Source organism: Pygoscelis adeliae, unplaced genomic scaffold (assembly GCF_000699105.1).
Source record: "Pygoscelis adeliae isolate BGI_AS28 unplaced genomic scaffold, ASM69910v1 Scaffold6, whole genome shotgun sequence".
Taxonomy (NCBI): Eukaryota; Metazoa; Chordata; class Aves; order Sphenisciformes; family Spheniscidae; genus Pygoscelis; species Pygoscelis adeliae.
The window spans coordinates 4,972,522-4,995,416 of NW_008825075.1; the positions used below are offsets into that span (position 1 = coordinate 4,972,522).

Below are 22,895 nucleotides of genomic sequence, written 5' to 3' on the forward strand. Positions count from 1 at the left end.
TCTCACTCCCTGCGCCTTTGCTTTTTGCGGGTTTTGCCACGGTTTTGCCGCTTCAGGAAGGGTCCCCCGGCGCGATCCTCCGCTTCGGAGCCCTTCGCCTCGGTGGCTTCGATCTGGGGGTTTGGGCTGATGGCAAGTTGAATATGAGTCAACAGTGTGCCCTGGCAGCCGAAAGGGCCAACCGTGTCCTGGGGTGCATCAAGCAAAGCATAGCTAGTCGGTCGTGGGAGGTGATTGTCCTACTCTACACCACACTGGTGCGGCCCCACCTTGAGTACTGTGTGGAGTTTTGGGCGCCTCAATAGAAGAAGGACATCAACCTATTAGAGTGTGTCCAGAGGAGGGTGACCAAGATGGTGAAAGGTCTCGAGGGCAAGACTTAGGAGGAGCAGCTGAGGTCACTTGGTTTGTTGGCTGAGGGGTGACCTCATCGCAGTCTACAACTTCCTCAAGGGGGGGCAGTGGAGGGGGAGGTGCTGATCTCCTCTCTCTGGTGACCAGAGATAGGACACGAGGAAATGGAATGAAGCTGCATCAGGGAAGTTCAGATGGGACATGAGGAAAAGGTTCTTCACTGAGAGGGTGGTCGGTCACTGGAACAGGCTCCCCAGGGAAGTGGTCACGGCACCAATCCTGTCAGAGTTCAAGGAGCATCTGGACGATGCTCTTAGTCATATGATTTAGTTTTAGGTAGTCCTGCGAGGAGGAGGGAGTTGAACTCGACGATCCTTATGGGTCCCTTCCAACTTGAGATATCCTAAGATTCCATGATCTAAGGCTGTTTAGTGCAATAGCTCTCCACCGATGGTGATCAGTATTTGATATTCAGAGAAACGTCCAAAGAAATCTTGAATTTTCTGGTCATGGCTTAATTTCCCCTCAAGCAATTAAAAATCTAATGACTGTTTTGGTTTTGATCCCAACCACTTGCCCCAGCCCATGAACAGCTGGGACAATTTGCATGACTGCACCTTCACAGCGATGACTGAATACCGCAGGCAACGTTTTCTGTGCGAGAACTGCATTTGAACTTGATAGCTGGGCTTTCATAAGACTATTGTTAATTATTACTAAAGAATCAGCTTGAGATATTCTTGAGATAACTTGAGATATTCTTGAGATAACTTGAGTTATTCTATGATTTCTTCCTACCTTCCATATAAGATCATTACACGCTTCTATTTGTGTAGCCTTGTTTTCCAAACATGTCCAGCCTTTAAAGCTTAAAACATCTTGTCCCTTTCCTTGAGAGGGTGCTGCCAATTTTCCTGTTCCAAATAGATATGGAATTTTAGTTTTATTTAGAATACGGTAGCCACTTCTTTGAGTTAGATAAACAAAATTATGTCCCGTATGAAATAGTGTATGCTGCATAGAAGGCTGACGTTGTAAACATAGGATATAAAATGTGCACACTCTTTTTTTGGAATTTAGTCACAAACAACAATGACAAGAACCAATGCTTATTCCAGAAATGGCATTATTTCATAACAGTTTCTTACTTTTATAAAGCTATTGTTGGCATATTCTAGACTGGTATATTCTGCACAACACAAAGTTATCAGGTTAGCATAACCTATAATTTTCTATGATCATGTTTATCTCTATGTAATATATAGTGAATGACTATCATTGCCATGACCAGTTCTCTAAATTTGTTGATGTTCAACAGGGAACATCAGGCTTTGAGACTCTTACCAACAGATTCCTTGAACTTGCTGAGTATCTCTACAAGGAACTGAGTTCAAGAGAAAACTTTGGGCTTGTATGTGATGATGATGTAACTATGGATGAACGGAATATCTTTCTGATCTCTGCTCTCTACATATTGTCTTCTGTTTCTCACATACTCAATATGCTTTGCTAATGTAACATTGTACTTCTGTTTTGTTATTTCTCCTTTGTTTAATTGAAGCAGGCATTTTCCAGATAAGCATCATAGTGTACTGTTGAGAGTTCTTATTGTAAGAGTATTACTTGAAGAAACAAAGCATTTTTAACCCTTCTTCCTCTTATTCACCAAACACTGCTGGTGTTGCAACTAAGGGTAGCAAATGAGATTAGAATATTTTTAGTGCTCAGCTGGAATTGCTGGTAATTGGCTGGGGACAGTTAAGGTACTGATCCTGCAAGATGTTGACTAAAACCTACCATTATTCTGTCAAAGCAGGAAAAAAATCCGATTATTTCATAGTGTTGTGCTTATTTGTAATAGTTTCAACTGGAGAGCAGGAAGGTGCAAGGATTATTATGTTTAGACATTATTTTCATAATGTCAAGGTAGTTTGAAAAGGTAAAATAAATTCCTTTTGTGTTTTGATTTTTTTTGCCACTGTTTATATAGCAATATATGCTTAAAATGTAGCAGTTGGGATTACTGAAGCAAAACACTTCCATTTAACCCTAGCAATTTTTTCTACTATTTTCATTATAGGTGAAATTTAGAAATATGGCCTTGTTCTTGTTGCTGTTCTGAATAATTTGTTTTTAAAATGGTAGTATTTCAAAATGGCATCATTGCATGTGTGGTGGAGATTCAGACTGTTTTCTGTGTGGCATTGTGCTCTCAGGTCCATGTAATGACAGAACAGCTCAACAGTTTAACGTTAAACATCTGCTTTAATTTTCTGCTTTATAAGGACCAGAGTACTCAGCATTTTCCAGGGAAAAGTTCTAATAAATGTGGATTTCTGTAGAAAGCAAGCATGATGAGGAGGGTAACAAGTAGTATTGACTTGCAGTAATTATCAGCCTTGGTCAGAACAATAGTTCTCTAGATACAGGTTAGAATTCCTGGAGAATGCAAGTTACTTGGAGTACAAATCATGCAGGTACTGCTCAATATATGTCAAGTCCGCTGACTTCAGACCAAAGAGCAGGAGGGGTTTCTGATGTGATTTGGGATTTCCTAAGCAGAGAAATAAACTTATTTTATTTTTGAAGCCTGAACTCACCAATGTGTGCTCCTGGTACATCCCACCAAGTCTGCAAGGAAGGCCAAGTGAACCAGAAGTGGGTAAATTACTTCATCAGGTAACGTTTCTAACATTATTCAATCAATCTGGAGGTTACTAAGGCATTTAGCAGTAATTCTCAATAGTCTAATCTCTTTTGTTTATTTGAGTGTAACCAGGATGCAAACATTTGACTGATGTGCAAAGAACAAGTGTCAGAAGTAGAACTGGACACATCCAAAGACAAATGAAATAAAACCTCACACATGTATATTACAAAGAAAATAATAAGATATTTTTGGAAGTGTTTGTGATAGTGGAGAGGTTTGAATTAATACCACAGGAGTGACAGAATTCTGAATGTATGTTATACCAACAATAAAGAAATCATGATGTATTAATACAACTACAGTCCACTCTGACTTTCACCCTGTGTTGCAGCCTGAATGACCCAGCCCTGCTGAGTCTCTGCCACTATCCTTACTCCCAGGGCGGGAAAGATGCCTGAATGAGTTTTTCCCCCTGCAGTGGGCTGCAAGTGAGGGACTAAAGGCAATTTATGATCACTTTCTGTGGTGTTTTGATGGAGTCAGGAGGGGAGTGGAAGGAAGTACATAGCTTCTGCATTCGTGGGATCAGCAGGGGGCTGCAGGACCAGGCAGAGAAGCAGGGGAGAAAGGACTGTACTGGAATAGGTGATCCCTTACTGCAGTGGGGTAGGATAGCATCCTTATGACTGTAGTGCCTCCCTTGTTTGTTTAGCCATTATGAAAACTTCTTGGGGTTTGGAACTGTCTGATAAGAAAACAAACAGTAATCTAACTAGTCATAGAGCTCTAATATTAAAGTATGACTACTGAAAGCATTAGTCGCATCAAATACTCATCAGATAATCCCCAGAATGAAACACTTGCATTAATCCTTTATCAAATGATTTCAAATCCAGGGGCTTACTGTCTGTCTTTGTTTTGAATTTACTTCCCCCCCGTTTCTTCAGACAGCATTCTTTCTGGCTTCAGTAAAGGCCATATGACACTTGAAACTATACAGTCAAAATAATGCATTGTTCTCTTCCTCCTGACAAATTCTTTCTTCAGTCAGACACACCGCTGTGAAATGTTCTGATCTGGGTTGAACAGCATGCTAGCTTATATTGCAAAGTCAGGTAGAGAGCAGAGGGAGAAAGCAGCTTTGCTCTTTTTTGTTTTTTTCTTCAGAAAGGCTATTAACCACACTCATTCCCATCTTGTATGCAGATTGCTTCCAAGATCAAAGCACAAGTGACAGAAGCAGCAATGACAATGGTTAGCTACAAGCCACAAGGTGAAAAAGCCAATTTTTACAGAATGGTTTTCTCCAATCCAGCTACCAGGAAAACAGATGTTGAATTCCTTCAAGAAATTGAAAGACTTGGCAAAAATTTGTGATAATTAATCTCTTAACTTTATGAGGTACCTAAATAAAGCAGAATTTTCCTACTTTGTATTAGCTGAACATGGTATTAATAATTCTAAGGCTGGAAATAAACTGTCATCATTGGTATGCACTAGAAGAAGCACAGAGGTTTTCACAGCACTCAGCTCATAAATGATTTTTTTTACTACTTCACAAAGCCTGATATTCATTGTATGATGCTTCCTCAACTGAGGGGTGTTTTTCGCTATTTTGCAGGGGTGTCTGAACGAACTTTAATTCTTGTGAATTTGTGTAAATTCTACCTTCTCTTTGGGGCTGATATTTACTTTCGTGTTTGATTTGGATCCAGTAGCAGGAACTGAGTGCTATAAAAATAGCACTCCCTCTTTCATCAGCAAAGTGAGTAGAATAGAAAGTCATAGCTTGAGAGACCTTTACTTGCAGCTTTCTTCCTTACAGTCAAGCTGAAATTTTGAAGCTATGTTTGGCCATCTGATTGTTTTAGAGTGCTCTTGTTTGCTTTCTGCTGCACTGCATCATGTCTTTGTAGGAAACGTTGCATCTCTTTGTTTGAATACTTCAGTTCTGCTATGTTTTGTGATATACTCAATCTGTGTTTTGCTCTCATCTGCAATTTATGTCTGCAACACTAGCTGAGTCTTGTAACTTGTATGTCTGTGTTCCAGCATAAGAAGGCTTAAGACTTCCCTCCATGGTTATTCAAATGATGTTTGTTTTTTTTCCAGTGGGTCCCCGCTCTATCTACTATGTAGGTGAGCAAAGGTATGTCAGTTTAAAACCGCTAAGGGGCAGGGAGGGACTCACTGCACAGGAAGTAGAGAGATTGCCTTTCTTTTTATGTAGCATTAGAAATGTCTCAGAGCTTATGTTGAGTTTCATGTCCACTTTTGGGTATTTCTTTTCAAGAAAGATGTGGGTGACCTGGAGGCAAATTAGTGAAGGCCTGAGAATAGTTAGAAATCTTGGACACATGACTTACCAGAAAACATTGAAATAATTTGAGTTCTTTAGGAAAAAGAAAACTGGAAAGAGGCATCATGATGATCTTGAAATAACTAAAAAGCTTCTGCAAAAAAGAAGCAAAGTATATTCCCTTCATATTCATGGTGGATAGGACAAAAAATAATAGGCTTATACTTCAGTCAAGGAGGTTTTGGGTTCAAAATTAAGCAGCTTCCTGATGGTAGGCTTAACGAAGTACTAGAAGAGGTTAGTTTATAAAGAAACAGAATCGTCATTTGCCATTTAAGGTTTTTAAAAACAGTTTAGCTAATATTTTCCAGTAATTATGTAGCTCTACTTGATCTTGTCCAGGGGTGAGCAAGCGCATTAGAATATGTGCAGACCTAGAAGTAACTTGGAAATGGTATCTAAAAATGAAATTGCCCCCACCCACTGTACATATAAAGTGGTGTGTGATTAGATCAGTTAAGATCAGTGTGTGTATTCTGATTCCAGCAATTACTGGAAGAATTACTATAAAATATACTATAGAAGGATATCTTGCACTTTTCCAATATGCAGACTAATTGACCTAAAATGGGTGTTCTCCTAATTTTTGTAAGTTGTTACAGTTGAAGCAAATTGAGTCCAATTCATTGTACGAGGCAATAAGATTGAATTAGATAATTTCTAAAGGGTTTTTTTTCCTCCTATTTAAGTATTTTCCCATTGTAATGGTTTAACGTCTACATAAGTTTGCATTATAGTAAATTACTCTTTTCTCTGAGCCTTCAGCATTTCATGTACACATAGACAAAAGAGAATCTAATAAATGATGAAGCACATCAGAAAAATCACATCTGTATCTGAAATCTTTGTGCATCTCAGAATTTCACACTTTAGTTCATTAAACAAAAAATGTAAAAGCAGTGGACTGCAATAACAAGGTTTTTTTGTGGTATGTGCTATCTGCTGCGACTTTGCTATGGCAAAATAGAAAATGGGGGTAGACAAAACTGTCCACATGAATGCCAAAAGAGACTACGGCAGCAAGTGGTGACTATTGGCTCCTCGTTTTCCCTGCACCATTGAAAAAGAAGAGATGAAGCCTCTTCTGAGAAATTCAGAAACTGTAGCAGCTGGGAGGGCTGCTGTGACTCCTCTTTCAGCCCAAGGACCATCACCAGGAATGGGATTGCTGAATGATTCCAATCTCTTAACAGGAGGAGTCACAGCAGCCCTCAAGTTTTGTAATTTAAACTGTGTCTGCAAGCCACATATCATGCATGTACCACTACTGAAGAGGATGGTGAGTAACAGTCCTGCCCACAGCAGCCTCAAGCCCTCAAGCCACACAGTTTTCTCAAGTGGGAGAAGCAGAGACTTGTTTATCTGCCAATAGCTATCTGGGCATTACTGAACATGTATCACACTTCTAGCACTAGTGCATAAAGCTCCTTTGAAAATTTGTGTCCATAATGTTTAGCAAATTGAAACAACAATCTTTGGAACTCTCTCTTTATTTTCAACTGGGCAAAATTCATTATGGTGACAGGAGCAGTAGCAGGTGCTTTAATTTCTTTCTTGCTTTTCCAATTATTTTCCAGGATAACTGTGACACCAGTGCTTTGCTGCCCTTGAGAACCTAGCCTCCTTCAGGTGCACTCACTGTTCATTCCTAGTCTCTCCTCAAAATATCTTCTGCAAAACTTAGAAATGTTAGCTGTCTTTTATATAACACAAAGTTATCTGCCAGGAAAACTTTCTTTCCTCTCTTTCTCTCGCAATGTATATCCAAATATTTCTCCTCAAGTTCACGTTTCACTGCTGCAGGCTCATCTGAGAAGAATGTAGCAGCAGTGCTGTAGGGCAGTTTGTGTATTTCCAATATTGCCCCACTGAAGAGTTGCAAAGCATTGTCATTTCCCATGACACTTGGCAGAAAGGTATCGGAGTACAGCTCTTTTTGTTGTAGAATGATACAGCTGTTGGATTGCTTCATTAAGTCTCCTTGTAAGTATTAAAGTTACTAGGGTTGCCATTGTTTCTTTTTGGACTGTTACTCACCATCCTCTTAAGTAGTGGTACATGCATGATATGCAGCTTGCAGACACAGTTTAAATTACAAAATTTGTGTTGTAAACAAAAAACAGTAGAACTGAATGATAGAAATTAACGCTAACAGAATTGTGACCTGGAATGACCCACTTCATTCCCTGACATTGTTGTAACTATACTCTTCAAATAAGCTTTCCAGGCTCATTTTAATTTACTCCATCAATACAGTTTCAACTACATCCTTTGGAACATGATACCAGCATGATACGGTTCTCACTCCTTAGGTGCTTTTTTTCCTGATCTTCTTCCTGTGATTGGTACAACTCCTAGTACTGCCTCTACCTTCTTTTTATTAACCTAGTTACTTATGCTTTAACAGCAAGAGAGTAAATTCAATTTACTGAAATAAACATAGAAAACAAACCTTGTGTTTTAACAGCTAAATTAATTTAGATTCTTAATAGGAGGTGTCTGAAAGATCAAGGGGACAGATCACCCAGGGCCTGAAAAAAAACTTATCATATCTCTTACAGGCCTACAAACAGTAAAATATTTTTAAACTGGTTTCCAAGTAAAGGCTTGGGTTTTCCTTTGCTGTTAAGTCCATGATTCTCTTAACTTGGATAGATTTCCCAGCAAAATGTTGTTTCTTGTTAAAGAGGTAAAAGGTCTTTAAGGGGTCATTGCAATTTCTACAGGACCACTTGCTGGTTAATATGTGCATTTAGAATACAAAGGAAAATACTATTTGTATTGTGTGGGTTAGTGACAGTGATGAAAGACCAGTGGGGTTCTTTTAAGACTGTTGACCCTTTTATAAAAATGTGTAATGATTTGTGAAAATTGTATCAAAGGGTAATACTAAGCAGTCTTTCTAGCAGACTCTCATCTGTCATTCTTAAGCACCAGTGAAAACCTTGTTTAGTATCTTGCTTTCAATCTGAATGTCCATCTGCTTTTTAAAGGATGTTGATGTAGATGGTTCTGGTCCTGCTCTGAAGCCTGCCAGGCTATGCCTCTCTCTCACACTGAAGTTGTTCAAACTGCAGTAGTGAACAGTAAAAGGGAAAGAAGAGAGACTTTACAGCCCTACGGCAATTTTAAATACAGCTTGCATAGAGAATTGTATGGGCTTTAAATGTCGGTTGTATCTTGACCCAGCTTCATCTCTGTCAGGATGCTATCAGCTTCCCTTCTCTTTCAGCAGTTTGCATCTCCCCCTCAGCACCACTGTTTCCATCCCTCTCTGTCCCCAGTTTCTGTCCTTTCTTTCCCACCTCTTCCATCTAAACCATGTGTCTGTGCTTCAGTTAAACCCCAGAGCCCCTCTTTTTGCCCTCAGGGAAGGCAGACCTAGGCTTTCACAAGGTGATCTCCTGTCAGGCACCCTCATGGTCCGGGAGGAGGTTGCCATATTGAAGGGTGTTGGTTTTACTGTGCAAAGTGCAGCAACACAAAAGAGATGTAGTGGGAGTCACCCCAAAACCCAGTAGCCAATGACAGAGCTGCATGAGCAGGACAGTGGAGACCACTCTTGGAGTAGTAGCTTTAGGGGCTTGACCCTCATCTGGTTCTCCAGTGTATCCACACTCCTGCTCATGTACCGTAGGTGTTGGGCTACTAACACTCCTGGGGTAGCTCTGCATAGCACAGGGTCTTTCTCCAGACCCAAGATATCTTTCTGGTTGTTAAAATTTCTGAGAGGAAATCTAGCTCATTAGAATAACTCCTGACCAACTCAGCTCAGGTCTGCCAAACACTTACATTTAGCTGGATAAAGAGCTAGCACCAAGCCAGAAAGCAACTGGACGTCCTTGGAGGGAAGTCTCCTGCAAGAGTTAGTCTGCTCAGGGAGACATTAATCCTGACTATTTATTCTCTTTGTTATAACAGCATCCAGTAAATCCAACAGGAATTGAGGCTGTGTTGGCCAGAGCAGCTAGCAGTTGAAACAACTACAGTAAAAAGTGTCAGGAGAAATGGGGATGCAAAAAGCAAAGTAATAGAAGTAAGTCAGGCCGTTGGTCAGAAGAAAACAGACTTTAAGCAGAGAAATTATTTCGGTAGTTACCCAACTGGCTAGTCCACAGGCGAGGCAGAAGAATAACCCTCTTCCGACCATGGCCAAATTCTTTAAACTCCTGCCAATGTGACCCTGTTACTTTGGCTCTTTAATAATCTGATTGATAACCATCTGATTATGGCCGTTGGCAGAAGGCTGCAGTGCACATAAGTATGTTATGCTGTGTGCAGACTTCTAATCTAGGCAGAGAAAAAGAGATGCCACTGAAGACTGATGTCAGGCTTCAGTACAGTCATATTCCATCACACCCATTCATGATGCCTCAGAAATATGTGAGAAGTGGGGCCACGTGCCTTACATGTGTATGCTCAGCATTTGCTTCCATGCAATATACAAAGATCACTAGAACTGCTGGCAAACAGTAAAGTTTTGCCTGGGAACACTGGTATGAAGGGAGGTATGAGAATTTCTTTATTTAAAAAATAAAATAAAATTAAAGAGCGTGTGGATTCATGAGAGGCAGGGCCTGCTTGGCCCACCTGATCTCCTTCTATGACCAGGTGACCCGCCTAGTGGACGAGGGAAAGGCTGTGGATGTGGTCTACCGGGACTTCAGTAAGGCCTTTGCCACCGTCTCCCACAGCATTCTCCCAGAGAAGCTGGCGGCTCACGTCTTAGACAGGTGTACTCTTTGCTGGGTCAAAAACTGGCTGGACAGCTGGGCCCAGAGAGTTGTGGTGAATGGAGTTCAATCCAGTTGGCGGCCGGTCACGAGCGGTGTTCCCCAGGGCTCAGTTTTGGGACCGGTCTTGTTCAATATCTTTATCAATGATCTGGACGAGGGGATCGAGTGCACCCTCAGTAAGTTTGCAGACGACACCAAGTTGGGCAGCAGTGTTGATCTGCTCGAGGGTAGGAAGGCTCTGCAGAGGGACCTGGACAGGCTGGATCGATGGGCCAAGGCCAACTGTATGAGATTCAACAAGGCCAAGTGCCGGGTCCTGCACTTCGGCCACAACAACCCCATGCAGCACTACAGGCTTGGGGAAGAGTGGCTGGAAAGCTGCCTGGCGGAAAAGGACCTGGGAGTGTTGGTCGACAGCCGGCTGAACATGAGCCGCCAGGTTGCCCAGGCGGCCAAGAAGGCCAATGGCATCCTGGCCTGTATCAGAAATAGTGTGGCCAGCAGGAGCAGGGAAGTGATCGTGCCCCTGTACTCGGCACTGGTGAGGCCGCGCCTCGAATACTGTGTTCAGTTTTGGGCCCCTCACTACAAGAAGGATGTTGAGATGTTGGAACGTGTCCAGAGAAGGGCAACGAGGCTGGTGAAGGGTCTGGAGAACAAGTCTTATGAGGAGCGGCTGAGGGGGCTGGGGGTGTTTAGCCTGGAGAAAAGGAGGCTGAGGGGAGACCTCATTGCTCTCTACAACTACCTGAAAGGAGGCTGTAGCGAGGTGGGTGTTGGTCTCTTCTCCCAAGTAACTGGCGATAGGACGAGAGGAAATGGCCTCAAGTTGCGCCAGGGGAGGATTAGATTGGATGTGAGGAAAAATGTCTTTACTGAAAGCGTGGTTAAACATTGGAAGAGGCTGCCCAGGGAAGTAGTTGAGTCACCATCCTGGAGGGATTTAAAAGATGTGTAGATGAGGCGCTTAGGGACATGGTTTAGTGGGCATGGTGGTGTTGGGTTGATGGTTGTACTCGATGATCTTAGAGGTCTTTTCCAACCTTAATGATTCTATGATTCTATGAAAGAAAATGTGCTAAGAATGTCTGTAAATCCCAGAAATTTCTTCTAGATGTTTGATTTCTGGTTTAAAAAAACATTTCTTATGTAAAACCTGTTTTATTAGTCAATGTTTTTGCCCTTTGGTTAGTCACTGCAGATCAGGCTGACCGCTAGCTTTCAGTCTTTCCTGATTTGCAATGAATTGAAATAATCAGAGGTTTTCTTCTGCTGCTAACCACCTTTCCATTTGTTTTGTTTTGGCTTTGTAACTGATATTTTTTCTTTCTGATTTAAGTGTTCTTTTGTATTCTGTCCTTGAAAAGCTTTTTAATGCTGTTAGGCCCTCCCCATACTCTAAGTCTGAGACTCTTCTGAAGAAATTTAGTCACCAGTGTTTGGTACCCTGGAATACACAAGACAAAATTAGCCATTCAAAAAACTACTCAATGAACCCTGTCATCAGCGTAGGGGATTTTATTACCGTGTATCATTAAGATGTGAGAAAAGCTGGCAAACCATTACATTATTACTTGAATTAGCATCCAAGTAGATTTCATTTGCTCCTAAATGCCAATTGTAAAACAAAAAGTGGATTCCTCTTTCTTTCTGCCTGTAACTAGGCTCATTAATTTCAGCAGGGTAGGACTAAGGAATGGCCGTTTCAAAGGAATGATACATGCTGTTAAAAACATGTGAAAGGTTTTGTCTGCACACTGGGAGTCTTAACATAATTCTTCTTTTTGGCCATTTATGTGAAATGTTACAATGCTACTTTTGAGCAAACTAATACAAGCTCTTCTGTAGTTCAGTGCATCAAATAAATTTTTTTTTCCCAAAAGCCTGCATTTTCAGTAATATAATAAATTTACAGTATGATTTTCTCCTCAGTTAAATTATTCTAACAATAAAATTCTGAACATCTGACTTAAAATGCATATTTCAATTTTAAAAAAAATTGGAATTAAGCTATTTGCAGAGTACATGCTATGACCGAGATGAATAGAGACACTTTTGTGCTCAAACACCAAAAGTGGTCATAAAAGTAGGTTTCAGCTCCAATTTCAAAAGTAAGTGATAGCTTTGGGTACTTCCACTTTTGAAGGTGTTGGAAGCTTGGGGGCCTTTCTGGCAATGGGGTGTAGGAATCCTAGTTGCTGAAGTAATTCTGAAAATCACACATATTGTCACTAGTCAAAAAAACAACCAACCAAACAAACAAAAAAACACCTTAAAGAAATAGTAAGTATTACTTGGAATTTTAATCTAGGAATACAGTTCTCACTGGTATTGCAGAAGTGTTTAAGGAACAATTTCCAGTGAGTGGTTTAATTTTTCTGGCTTGTTCATCAGTAACAGAGTTCTGTGTTTTCACACTGTTGACCTAACTACTTGTGTCCTGGTTTCAGCAGGGATAGAGTTAATTTCCTTCCTAGTAGCTGGTACAGTGCTGTGTTGTGGATTTAGGATGAGAACAAAGTTGATAAAGCACCGATGTTTTAGTTGTTGCTAAGTGGTGCTTACACTAGCCAAGGACTTTTCAGTTTTCCATGCTCTACCGACTGAGAAGGCTGGAGGTGCACAAGGATCTGGGAGGGGGCACAGCCAAACTGGCTAAAGGGACATTCCATACCATGTGATGTCATGCTCAGTACATCAACTGGGGAAAGCTGGCCGGGGGGGGGCCGCTGCTCAGGGACTGGCTGGGCATCAGTCAGTGGGTGGTGAGCAATTGTACTGTGCATCACTTGCTTTGTGTATTGTTATTATTATTATTTTATTTTATTTCAATTATTAAACTGTTTTTATCTCAACCCACGAGTTTTTCTCACTTGTGCTCTTCCAATTCTCTCCCCCATCCCACCAGGTGTTGGGGGAGTGAGTGAGCAGCTGTGTAGTGCTCAGTTGCCAACTGAGGTTAAACGACGACAACCTGATAGTAATTAAACTAGTCTACATAGCAGTCTCTAAGATGTTACAATAGTACTCTCAGAGGCTGAAACAAGGCAGTTCTGGAATAAAATTATAACTGACATAAAACGTTAATGGAGGCAGAGAGCTTTTCTCTTATGTTTCTCATACGTCTCCAGAAAGACCTTGGATTACCAAATGAAAATTGTTAGTGAGCTTGTTTAACTTTGATTGAGTCTATTTTAGTAGATGTGTTGTTTAACAATAAATTTAATAATAAAAAAGCAATGTGATTAGATTCCCTAACATTAAACCTCTTCTACTTCTACCTCTTGTTTCATTCTTGCTAGAATTATCTTGAAAAGAAAAGATGCAGCGCTCTGAACTCCCAAGTCTATTTCTGCATGTGCAGATGTCATTTTACTGCCCTTACTTAGCAACTGCTACTTCTGCCAGACTCCCACCTCATTCAGGGCATGACTGGGCCTCTAGAGTGGTGTTTGTGACAACCCTCATTTCTTCCAGAAACCTCATATTTGAGAGATCAGATGCGATATCTTGCATCATGCCTCCACCTACTTTGCGGAACAATGCAGGAGAGATGAAGAATTTTTCCCTGTTCTGTGTCCCCAGTCCCCTTGGTGCACAAGGGAATCAAAGAAAGATCAATGTCCATGCCTAGAAAAATGCAGTGCAATGGTGAGCTAAAACTGAGTCTAACCACCAGCAGATGCTATGATATGCTGTATGCTTGCAAGTTTGCCATGATGTTGCCCACTCCTCCTTCTCCTCACAATGCACCTGCAGAAGCTGGCTGGTGGGGGGGCGCAAGATCTCTTTGGGGTGAGCAAGGGGTTGGGGTGTCACCGGCATGGTGCTCATGCTCTGACCTGGGATGTGGGGAACAGCGTGCTTAAAGCAGAGATGGTCTCTGGCATTTTGCCAGAAAAAGGGGAGCAGGGGGAGCTCTTTAGGTTCTTTGCCTCACCCTGGGCTAGGCTCTCGCTGCTGTTCCAGCAATGTAAGCTGAGACTGAGCACTCTCAGCTCCCACCAGTGCCAGTATGACAAAGCAGGGGCTGGAAAATGTGCAGCCAAGAGGCAGGGCTTGTGTGCTGAATAGCATGGGCAGAACCAGCCCCAATCTCAGCAGGGACAAAGTAGTGGCGACACTGCATGGAGCTGGGGCCACAGCAGCAAACATTTGTATGGAGATAGCCTAAGGACCCTTTTGGCCTCCACTGTAGACAGCAAGGATAAAAGAGGTGATAGGTGGCTGTCATGCTATAGGTGACTCACTTGTGAGTGCTTTGCATCAGCATATTTGAGGCATGGCACTGAGCCTGACTTGGTTTACTCAGCTCAGTGCAAGCCCAGGCTGGTGGATTGTCTTTGCCCTGTGTGGCTTACAAACAAAATAGGTAGTAAAAAGGGCTGGATACAAAATCAGCATCAGTCTTTTTGGCTGATCAGGGAGTAAAATATGGATTCTCCTGGCCTCTACCTCAGTGCACCAGGCACTCCTTATGCCTCCAGGGTCTCATAACACTGTAATTGCTGCAGGACCTGTGGCTCGCCTTCCTGTGGCACTCACTGACTTGGACAACCTAAGTTCATACTGGAGAATGTACAGGATCTCAGTCTTTCAAGAGGTTCAGTTTTCTCTGCAAGGTGCTTACAGCCCTTACCCCCACAGCTGACTTTTTTTCACTTCATTCAGGGAAGGAGAGGAAAGTTTAATGTCAGTTTTCTAGATTCATTTTTAATTATGGTCTCTATGTCTGTATGTACCTAATCAGAAATCCTCAAATGCTACACAGAAAACACCCAATCAGGACATAAAGGTTAGCCAGATAAAGATGGGCTATTGCATAAGAAGTCAGACTTAGAAGAAGGTTAACAGTATTATTTAAATGTCATCCAAGTTAAGTAAGACATAATGATGGCTACAATGTAGTGATATTCACTGTATGTGAATATGTATGCACCTCTCAACTTTTGTAAAATATACATAATTCATGCAGGGAGAGCAAGCCTATTATTTCAATGATAATCAGATTAAATTTCACAGGACCTCATTCACCCTAGGTCTGGACACAACTGGATGCTGGAAAACTTCAGGACAGTAATGCTGTCCCTCATTCCACCCTCTCTTGTCTTCTGCAGGACAAGGTTGGGAATTGAAGACTTCATCTGCATCAGACAATACTGTCAATAGTCTTTGACAAAGGAAGACCTTTGGCCTTCCTGGGAACCCACTGCTGTCCTATTAGTAGATATTACAATGACAGTTCTTCCCATAGGGAGCTAAGAAGATCTTAGAATACAGTTTCCCTTTCTCATGAGTGCAAGGAGCAGTATATATAAAAATATATATTCATTTATACATGTACACATTTGTATATGTGTATAGATACATATGTGAATATAAAGAACTAGAAGCAATAATTAACACAACTGGTTATTGTTTTTCCCTATGTTTTAGGGAATTGCATTAGTCTTTATGAAGGACTTGAGATCTTCTTTGCTTTGTTCTAAGGCATAAAAATGGTCTGCATTTTGAATGAGCTAGAGGAGAAACAGAAAGGAGCAGAAGTAAACAATGGTAATACTAAGATGCACACATCTCCCCTCAACACCCACTTCTTTTCCAACTAGCTCCACTACTGAGTATGTGATAGGTGCAGAAACCTTGCTGATAGCTTTAACAAACACATGGCAATGAAATATTTTTGGAATGGCATTCATGACAAACTCTCTCTTTTTAAATTATGTGTTAGCATCGCTTAGGTAAGTTGCATGTCCACAACGGTGCGTAGGAAATAGGTGGCTGAAGGGGTTCACAGCGTACTTGGCACCAAGACGCTCTTTTCTTTTTTGCATTAATATTCTAGTCCATTCAAAATAATCTTTTTTTTTTAGTGTAGGCATTTTATTTCTGTAACCCTGACTACATCTAATCCTTGAATGGTTTAAAAATATATGTTCATGGTCCTGGGATTGCCTGCAACTGCCTGCATCAAAACACAGACAGTTTCCCAGCAGATAAATGGCTTTTAATTAATACATTTGAGCAGTTTCTGCTGACAGTTCCTCCTTTGTCATTTAAAGTTACGGGTATTTTATTGGAAAAACACTCTCCTTGCTGTTCATTAGTCAACAGTGATTTATGAAGGATGTGAGCGTCTCTGACAAATACACAGCTCCAGATTACAACTGCCACAAAGTTTGTGCATACTAAAATTCAGGAGTTTTGGGAATTTGGTGGTGCACTTATTTACTCTAATCCATTGGCAAATAAAACTGAGGAGATTAAGCTTCTTTGACCATGTGTCATTTGGGGTGATTCCCAAGCAGCCGGACTGGCAGAGAACTGCAATACTGTCCAGCTTCTTTATTTAAAAGGAAAGGCTTGGTGCAAGAATGCTGGATGCTGGTTACAGGGCACTCCTGCACTTACTGCAAACGCCCACACGGTGGCAGAGGCACTTCACGCTAACAAACTTCATCCTGCTGCAGGTGGAAGAAAGCATGTCAATTTTAAATCTGGAAACGTCCTACTAACTGGCTATAGGATTGTGGCAAGAGTGCAGGGGCGCTGCCTTTGAACACCCTCCTCTCTGTGCCTTTGGACACTCCAGCTTCTCCTTGCAGGTACATAATGCCAATGCTAGCTTTCTTGTGGCAAATTTGGTTTCAAAAATGAAATGTTAGCATTGCTTTCTATACAGCACCAAATTTTCCTTTCTCCTTGTTGAAGTTTTTAAACCTTAGCTGCTTTCCTACAGTTTTCTCTGTTGCTCTGTGAATAATGTCTGCAAGCAACATAGAAAAGAAGTGGGAAAAGGAACTTCTTCTGTAAGTTTCAAGCAGAGGAAGAGAAAATTTACATCTAATCCTCTGAAAATTAGGATGTAGGGGAGGCATGAATGCACTGAATGTAGTCTCAAAAGACCTCACATCAATAGGAGCTGGCATTGATTCACTCCTTTGCAATGTCGCTGTGTACTGATGCTATGGCATGAAGCAAACATTGCACGTTGCCAACCCTGCATGCTAAGTGTAATTTGTGGGTCTGCCTGCAGCCATCCTTCAACGATGAAGATCTTAAGGCTTGAGAATATATAAATTCATTTTCTGTATCTTTCTTAGCAGCAGGAAAAGAAGGATTGATGTACAGAAAAAGTAAAAGAAAGTCACTAAGAAGTAAAGCTGGAGCTCCTAAGAGACTTTCTTTTGGACTTTAAGATCTTAGACCACAGGCCTGGTTTCCACCAATGTACCTATGAGGACAGTTTGAGAATATGTTGTGAAATTTATGACATTGTCTTGTGCTGTAGGAAGTGCCAGTAAAAAAAGACTGAAAATTTCTGCATCTCTCCTTGGCATGGGAAATGCCCCATCTTTTTCCTGCTTCTCCTCTTCTCTCTGTAGTCCTTATCTTAAGGAAATAAGCATTGGTCTGTATCTTGCCGAGGAAGATCTCCTTCATTTCTGGTACACTTATGAAGGAAGAAAGTCTGGCCTTGCTGTTGGGTGCTTCTCTACACCAAGAGCAGAATCTGGGCCTGGTAGGGGTTTTGTACCAGCTTTGCTCTGTCATCCCCCACCCCATCTCTCCCTCAAGAGAAAGACATGTTAATGCTCCTGCCCCCTTGTTCCTGCCACTTGGCCCTCCATCAGGAAGGTGAGGACGCATTTCCATCCATCCTACTGAGCCCACTGCCACACAGGCCCTTGGGAGAGTCATCCTTGTTCCACATGGTGGCAATGAGAGAGGGAAAAGGCTGAGGAGAACAGGGATGGTGAAAAAGGGGAAAGAAGAAAGATCAAACGCTTGAGCAAAAATGAGTACAAAAAGGCAGAGTACAAAAAAAACCCACCATCAAAACAACACTGTGACACAACAGAGAGGCTAAGGAGAATCTTTGTTCTTGCTAGATTTTTGGCATCCTTCATGTGGTTTCATTTCACATGAAATATTCATGTGCCTAATAACATGACCTATTGGTGGCTAAGGAGATGTTTTTCCTTCCAGGAGAGTCTTTTAAGGGTTAAGAACTTGAAAATATTTCTAAACTGCTAATAAAGAAAAAAAGTTGAATCAGTCAAACTGTTCTGATTTTGAAATATTTTTCCATTGCATTTATTTTCCAGTATTAATGTGCTGAAATGTCTAGACAAGAAGTCACAGAAAAATAAAATATTTCCTTTTAGACAAGAAGTCATAGGAAAATAAAATATTTCCTTTTGAAACTGAGATACTGGGACATATAAACGGGGTTTTTTTGGTTGTTGTTTTTTTTTTAATCCCTGTATAATGTAAGGACTCATTACAAGTCATCTTTTCCCATCACCAGTTCTGTCAACTCTATTAAAAATGTTTTGGCAGCAAATACCTGACCAGCTCTTCTTAATTAACACCATGAGTCAGTTTAAGATTCCCCTGTATTTTTGATGCCCATAGAGCCTTAAAAAACACTGTTATTTCTGGCACGTCTCTGAGTGGAATGTATGGCACCTTCAGAGTACCCTACTCTGTTGAACACCTTTGTACCAAGAAGGAATCACAACTCACCTGGACTTGTATGCCACGTTTGGTTTGTTTGGCTGGCAGGCTGATGTGTGATATATTTTCACCTACAGCATGTGTCTACTTTATAGAGACATACTAGTACTTGATAAATGTGGAAGTCCCTGGACTCAGATATAGAGAGCAGCTGACAAGAGGGGAAGTGCATTTTAACAACTGTTGTGATTTAATGAACATTGGGCAGCTGAGCCACTACTGGAAGGGATCAGGCAAGCATTTTATATGAAAAGTCACTGTGAACTTCTTGCATTGAGTTAAGAATGTCCAGCTGATTGTTATATCCTCTTTTTAGATTCATATTTCATCTTCTCAGAGAATGCCTTTAGAGATAACGTGGTCTCGCTGTGCCCAATGGAGGTATCCGGGATTAAAGGGGGAGACTGAGGCACTTCCCCACCTAAGGCTCAATAAAAAAATCTTACTCCTTGAACTCTCATGGGGGCAGGTTTGTCTCCAAAAAGTGGAGTGAGGAAACAACCTTGTGACTTTCTGCACTGGACAGCCAGCCATACCTGCTGTTCTGGGGAAGAACACCACCATCTTCACTAAAGCAAAGCCTGTCTTGATCTAAAGCCTTGAGATGATACATTTTTTCCCTTTAACTTATGTACAGTCACACAGGAGGTAACTGCCATGTTCTTCCCCAGCTGTGGAAGAAGCTAAACACCAATATTGGTGTTAATGCTTCTAACTATTTGAGAAGCACTCCAGTAACACACTGGTTGGCTGAATTAATACCTGGGTGGCATTAAACCATTAATTTCAGTACTTGTATAAAATATGGTGAGTACAAACTGAAATGCACAAACATAATATAGTTAAGCAGAAGGCATTAAAAAAAAAAAAAAAAAAGGTTAGCTCAAAACCTGATGCAAGCTGTCTCCTCTAACCAAAGACACGTGGGAAGCAATAAGCCTCTGGCTGCCCAGCCCAAGGGACTGGACCCTGCTCCCAGGTCGACTGTCTGCCTGACCCCCAAAAGAGGCTGAGCGCACGTCCCAGGCCGTGTGTAATGCCCTGGCACGACCGCTCAGAAAGCCTGAAAAGAAACTCAAAGGAAATAATGCAAAAATTCATTTAGAGCAGAGTGAAGGGGTTTGTCTGATAAGCGTGGAGCAGGTTTCCACCATCAGAACAACCCATTCAAACCCCGTCTCAATCCTGAAGCACCCTTGCAGAGATGAGCTTCTAGGAGCATGCTGCAAACGTCACTGATTTCTCACTGATGTCTGAGGCAGCGTCTCTGCACTGAAATTACAGCTCTCAATGTACACCATTCCATCTTGAGGGAAATTTCAAGGGATAGGTTATAACAACGCTTGGCAAATTTTAATCCACCTGTTATTATGGAAATTAATTAAGAGATTATGAAAACTGCAGTGTTTAGAGGTGTTCAATTAAATTGTTTCCAGCATGAATATTTGCTCAGTCTACCTAACAAAACCAATGACAGTGGACCTCCATTGTGCTTTGTGAAAAAAATACTCAATATTAAACAGTTGGAAGGTTTTAATGCTAAAGAGAATAGTAAGTATATAATTGCAATCTCCAGAGTGTCTGCATATACCACTTGAAATGTCTTGAATTACCATTGTGGTGAATTTAGCTATGAGAGTTAAGGTAACATTGTTTGGTTTGGAGTCATTGTGATGGAGATGTAGGTAGAATCACCCTACCTATCTATTCACATTTCATGTCATGTAATCAGTTAAGAGACCATGTACATTTGAAGAGAAAGCTGGGGTCTAGATATTAAGAAGAGTAAAATAATCTATGATCTCTGCTTAATTAAGAAGAGTAAAATAATCGATGATCTTTGCTTAATTAGCCTTAAAAATTGTCAAGTGATTTTAAAGAGGAAGGTGCTTTTAGATTAAAACTATACCTAAATCTCTGCAACTTTTAACACTTAATTTACAAAGAATACACAAAGGTAACTTTCTTCTAAACTGAGGTACCCAAGACCCTGGCTATGTGCCCTAGCTGGGATCTGACCCCACACCTGAATGAGAGCTGAGTGATCTCCAAAATGCCTCCCCCATGGGAAAGAGGGCCAGGTATGTGGGCCAGGAGGGCTCCTGAGCGCTCTGCAGTCAGGTGCCTGATCTAAATGACTGGCAGATCAATAGCCAGTCTTTATACTGCAACTGATCCTTCTTAATACCACTGTGACACCTAAATATTATCTGGTGGAAAGTGTACCACTGGGATAAGTCAGTAGAATTTTACTTTAATCTGATTTTACACTGTGTATGACTGTGCAACATTCAAGGCTACAGATATGTTTATTTAAAGGAAATATATGTATCAACTTACAGTAATTGCCAGGAAGCCGGTGCAAGCCACAGATTGGTCTTATAGCTCAAAGGTAGTTTGGGCTATTTAAAGAGGAAAATACTTGAAAGGTGTCAACTTTTATTTTGATACCTTCAAAAGGAAATTTGGGAAATGTATGTGAAGAGGCAGAGGAGGGAAAGGAGGGGAAAAGATTATTAAGACACCTAAAAACATTTATTTACAGTGAAATTAAATGGTTTGATTTATTTGAACTCTCTTCCCATTCAGCAAGTGGATGGGAAGGTGGGAGATGTAAGTGGTTTAGGTGATAAGAAATCTCCTTTTCTTCAGTGAGTGGGTGGGAAAACCGGTCAGAGAACTAAGAAATCTATTATGCTTCTACATCTTCAGCTATTGTGAATGCTGCCAGTCTACTTAATGGAAATATGGAAATGATGAAGTATGAGGTACTTTGCATACATATAGCTAATGCTATGTTGTACTCAGGCTTTAACAGGTACCTTAAAATACATAGTCACTTGACAGGAGTAAGAAACAGCAAATATTAAAGAGCACCTAAATAAACTTTGAATTTTTAATTCAGGTAACTGTAAAGACAAATAGTTAAGAATTTGTTTAAGTCTCTAAGCACAGACTTAAATCTAACCTTACAGGTTAATGCAAAGAAGCTAAAAGTTTTACAGCTCGTATGCAATGTAGTTGTTGGCAAAACCTCAGTCATCTTACTGCTTTAGGGGAAATAGTCAGTTACAAAGTGGCAAGGATTGAAATGTTCATTTGAAAATAGAAAATACTGCTTGTGCAGGGAAAAGTCTTTTGAGCCTACTATGTTCCTTTCAGAAAAAAAGTAAACTATTAATAAACTCAGTTTAAATTTGACCTCTAGTTCCAATGAAAAAGAAAATTGAAAAATGTTTGGAAAATCTGAATTTTTAATTTTAAACTGAGCTTAAAGGTCAAATTCAGCTAAATTTAACACAGACAAATTACAGCAGAAAACATTTTGTCCTGTTACATTCAACTTAAGTGATAGTATCCAGGTTTATGGTTTAGTAAAAATTCAATCCTTTTTGGAAGGAAAGGGGTATCCTGAATAAGTTGCTAGGAATTGCTTTTTTTTTTAAAGAAACTGAATTAAAATTCATTTACTGATAGGGCCACTAGGAGGCCAATTAACTTGGTCCTGTGGTTCAATTCACAGGGAGGGGAAAAAGGAATTTTAAAACTTTAAAAAAGAGAGATGAGGGGAGAAGAAAAGAATTAAAGAGAAAGAGCTGATATGCTTCTGATTTGTTTCACATTCACTGTTATTGACATGTCTCTGACAGTAATTTTTACATGGCTATTTGGTTTATTATAGGCATTGTTCTGTGCCTCAGAAAAAGATGCCAACGTTTGTAAAGTGAAAGAAAAAGTGGCTAAAACCAAGAGGGAACATAATGCAAGTGTAAAATTGCCTTGTTCTGTGTAACAAATAGCAGTTTGAGCACATTAACTGCCTGGTTATTGTCAAGTGGTATGTGGCTACCACCTAGATGTAGGCTTATCCAAGTGCATCCACATTTCAAACATTTGGTTGGAAGAGAGACAAAAATTTAAGAGCACCTGCCATTTTCTTTGTGCTTTCATGTGTAGGTATAGAACTGAGGCTACAATTTTGAAAGCCTGGTTCATCTGGGATCATCTAGGAATCTGCAGTGTAGATATTTATATGTAATTAAACTGCTTATTCTGCGTGCAAGGTAATTTAAAATATTTTAAAAAGAAAAGAGCTATGTTACTGTTCTGATATAAACCTAAGCAGTTTGAGAATTGGCAAAAGTTTTTATTCATGAAAGGAAAATCTGGAAAATAATAGGTAGATAATATGTAAAATACCTAGTTCCTGATTATTTGAAATTGCTAACTCAAAAAGAGAAGTAGAACTATTTGTACTGTACATATTTATAGCGCT

The 22,895-nt window shown here is 40.6% G+C and overlaps 1 pseudogene; it reads left to right on the forward strand.

The window, feature by feature from the left end:
• Positions 1-4,381, forward strand: part of LOC103919226 — a 29,702-nt pseudogene extending 25,321 nt beyond the window's left edge.
• The last annotated feature ends 18,514 nt before the right edge of the window (positions 4,382-22,895 follow it).